Source organism: Orycteropus afer, unplaced genomic scaffold (assembly GCF_000298275.1).
Source record: "Orycteropus afer afer isolate SDZICR_OR568_19922 unplaced genomic scaffold, OryAfe1.0 scaffold00417, whole genome shotgun sequence".
In the NCBI taxonomy this organism is placed as follows: domain Eukaryota; kingdom Metazoa; phylum Chordata; class Mammalia; order Tubulidentata; family Orycteropodidae; genus Orycteropus; species Orycteropus afer.
Genome location: NW_006922004.1, coordinates 2,770,114 through 2,774,367, shown reverse-complemented (window position 1 = coordinate 2,774,367; position 4,254 = coordinate 2,770,114).

Sequence of the window (4,254 nt, the reverse complement as noted above, 5' to 3'; positions counted from 1 at the left end):
CTGGCGGTTCAAACCCACCAGCCACTCCTCGGAAGGAAGGTTGGGCAATCCTACTTCCGTAGTGATACTGCCTCGGAAACCCAAGGAGGGGGCGCTATGAGTCGGGTTTGACTCGACGGCACATAACAACAACAACAACAACAACTGATTAGTGTGGGAGCTCTGGTAGTGTAGTGCCTAAGGCAATTGAATGCTAACCAGAAGGCTGGCAGTTCAAACCCACCAGACACTCCTCGGAAGGATGGTTGGGCAATCTACTTCCATAGTGATACTGCCTCGGAAACCCAAGGCAGGGTCACTATGAATCGGGTCCGACTTGACAGCACATAACAACAACAACAAACTGATTAGTGTAAGGAAAGAGGTTGTGAAGCCAAAGTAGAGGACAACCGCTTAAGATGCCAAAAGAACTTTAGGCTATCTCATAGAACAAGGGAGATAAAAGAATAGTTTTGGGGGCTGTCGAGGCAGCCAGGGATTGAGGGCCCAACATTGCAAAAAGGACAGAGAAGTAAGGCTGATGCTCAGCACTGACTTTTTACTCAAGGCATTTCCAAATTAAGCTGTCAGGGCAAGAAGTTAATTTGCCAGTGTTGTTGCTGTTGTCATTAGGTACCATGGAGTCGGCTCCGACTCATAGCAACCCTATGTGTACAACAGAACAAAACACTGCCCAATTGTTTACCAACCTCACAACCCTTGCTATACTTGAGCCCACAGTTGCAGCTACTGTGTCAATCCATCTCTGACTGCCTTCCTCTTTTTCAATGACCCTCCACTTTACCAAGCATGATATCCTTCTCCACGGAGTGGTCCCTTCTGAAAACATGACCAAAGTAGGTGAGACAAAGTCTGGCCATTCTCACATCCAAGGAGTCTTCTGCCAGCACTTCACTGAGGGCAGATTTGTTTGTTCATCTAGCAGTCCATATTCTTTGCCAACACAACTCAAAAGTATCAAGTCTTCCTTGGTCTTCCTTATTCATTGCCCAGCTGTCACATGCATGAGGCTACTGAAAATACCATGGCTTGGGTTAAGTAAACTTGACTCTTCAAAGAGACATCTTTGCTCTTCAGCACTTTAAAGAGGTCTTTTGCAGCAGATGTGCCCAGTGCAATATAACATCTGATTTCTTGACTGCCGTTCCTATGTGTGTTCATTATGGATCCAAGTAATAAGAAATCTTTGACAACTTCAATCTTCTCTCCATATATCATGATGCCTCTTATTGGTCCAATTGTGTGGATTTTTGTTTTCTTCATGTCGAGGTGTAATCCATACTGCAGACTATTAAAAAAAAAAAAAAAAAAAACCTCACTTCTGTCAAGTCGATCCCAACTCATAGCGACTCCTCCTTGGGTTTCCAAGGCGGTATCTCTACAGAAGGTGATTGCCTAGTCTTCCTTCTGAGGAGTGGCTGGTGGGTTTGAACCACCCACCTTCTGGTTAGCAGTCAAATGCCTTAGGCAGTACATCATAATCTTCATCAGTAAGTGCTTCAAGTCATCTTCACTTTCAGCAAGCAAGATTGTCGTCTGCATATCGCAGGTTGTTAGTGAGTCTTCCTCCAATCCTGACGCAGCATTCTTTTTTATATAATCCAGCTTTTCAGATTATTTGTTCAGAATACAGATTGAATAAATATGGTGAAAGGATACAACCCTGACCCACACCTTTCCTGATTTTAAACCATACAGTATCCCCTTTCTCTGTTTAAACAACAGCCTCCTGGTCTCTGTTACAGGTTCCTCATGAGCACAATTAAGTGTTATGGAATTCCCATTCTTCTCAATGTTATCCATAATTTGGTATGATACACACAGTTGAATGTTTTTCATAGTCATAAAACACAAGTAAACATCATTCTGGTATTCTTTGCTTTCAGTCACGATCCATCTGACATTAGCAATGATATCCCTCATTCCACATCCTCTTCTGAATCCAACTTGCATTTCTGGAAGTTCCCTGTCAATATACTGCTGCAACTGTTTTTTAATAATCTTCAGCAAGATTTTACTTGCATGTGATATTGATGATATTGTTCCATTCTCTGTTGGATCACCTTTGTTTGGAATGGGTACAAATATGGATCTCTTCCAGTCAGTTACCCAGGTAGCTGTCTTCCAATTTCTTTGCATAGACGAGTAAGTACCTCCAGTGCAGCATCTGTTTGTTGAAACACCTCAGTAGGTATTCCATCAATTCCTGGAGCCTTGTTTTTTGCCAATTCCTTCAGTGCAACTTCAGCTTCTTCCTTCAATACCATTGTTTCTTGATCATATGCCACCTCCTGAAATAGATGAACATCGACCAGTTCTTTTTTGTACAGAGACTCTGTCTGTATATTCCTTCCATCTTCTTTTGATGTTTTCTGCATCAATATTTTGTCCATAGAATCTTTCAAGGTTGCAACTCAAGACATGAATTTTTTTCTTCTATTCTTTCATTTTGAGAAATGCTGAGAGTGTTCTTCCCTTCTGATTTTCTAATTCCAGGTCTTCGCACATTTCATTATAATAATTGACTTTGTCTTTCAAGCTGCTGTTTGAAATCTTCTGTTCATCTTTTTTTTTCATTTTTTCCATTTGCTTTAGCTACTCTCTGATCAAAAACAAATTTCGAAGTATCTTCTGACATCCTTTTGGTCTTTTCTTCCTTTCTTGTCTTCTTAATGACCTTTTGCTTTCTTCATGGATGATATTCTTGATATCATACCACAATCCCTCTGGTTTTTGGTCATTGGTTTTCAATGCATCAAATCTATTCTTCAGATAGTCTCTAAATTCAGGTGGGATATAGTCAAGGTCATATTTTGACTCTCATGGACTTGTCTTAATTATCTTCAGCTTCAACTTGAACTTGCATATGAGCAACTGATACTCTGTTCCACAGTCAGCTCCTGGCCTTGTTTTGGCTGAAGATATTGAGCCTTTCCATCTCTTCTTTCTGCAGATGTAGTTCATTTGATTGCTATGTATTCTATTTGTCAATGTCCATGCATATAACCAATGTTTATGTTGTTGAAAAAAGCTATTTGCAATGAGTAAGTTATTGGTCTTGCAAAATTCTATCATGCAATCTCTGGTGTCATTTCTATCACCCAGGCCATATTTTCCAACTATGGGTGATTCTTATTTGCTTCCAACTTTTGCATTCCAATCACCAGTAATAATCAATAATCTTGATTGCATGTTTGGTCAATTTCTGACTGCAAACATTGGTAAAAATCTTTAATTTCCTCATCTTTGGCTTTAGTGGTTGGTGCATAAATTTGAATAATAGTAGTATTAACTGGTCTTCCTTGCAGACATATGGATATTATCCTATCACTGACAGCATTGTATTTCAGGATAGATCTTGAAACATTCTTTGTGTTGACGAATGCCACACCATTCCTCTTTGTCTTACCCAGCATGGTAGATCATATGATTGTCTCTTTCAAAATGGACCATGCCAGTCCATTTCTGCTCACTAATGCCTGGGATATCAATCTATATGTGTTCCATTTCATTTTTGACAACTTCCAATTTTCCTACATTCATACTTTGTACTTTCCATGTTCCAATTATTAATCAATGTTTGCAGCTGTTTCTTCCCATTTTGAGTCATGTCCCATCAGCAAATGGAGATCCCAAAAGCTTTACTCCATCCATGTCATTAAAGCTGACTCTACTTTGAGGAGCTCTGGTAGCATAGTGCCTAAGGCACTTGACTGCTAACCAGAAGGCTGGCGGTTCAAACCCACCAGCCACTCCTCGGAAGGAAGGTTGGGCAATCTACTTCTATAGTGATACTGCCTCAGAAACCCAAGGAGGGGTTGCTATGAGTTGGGTCTGACTCGACAGCACATAACAACAACAAAAACTTCTTTGAGCAGGCAGCTTTTCCCCAGTCATATTTTGAATGCCTTCTGACCTGAGGGGCTCATCTTCTGGTACTATATCACACAATGTTTCAGGGCTATTCATAAAGTTTGCCAGTAATATACCAAATAGTGTTTCACTGGTATTCATCAAGTTTTCACTGGCCGATTCTTTGACAAGTGAATGGTTCCTTCCTTCTTCAGAGTCTGTCTTAGTTTGGAAGCTCCACTAAAGTCTGTCCAACATGGGTGACTGTGCTGGTATTTGAAATACTGGTGGCATATCCTCCAGCTCACAGCAACATGAAAGCCACCACAGTACAACAAACTGACAGACAATAACTAAAATCAGACAAAGTTCAAAGGAAGAGGGAACCACACAAGCTATCAG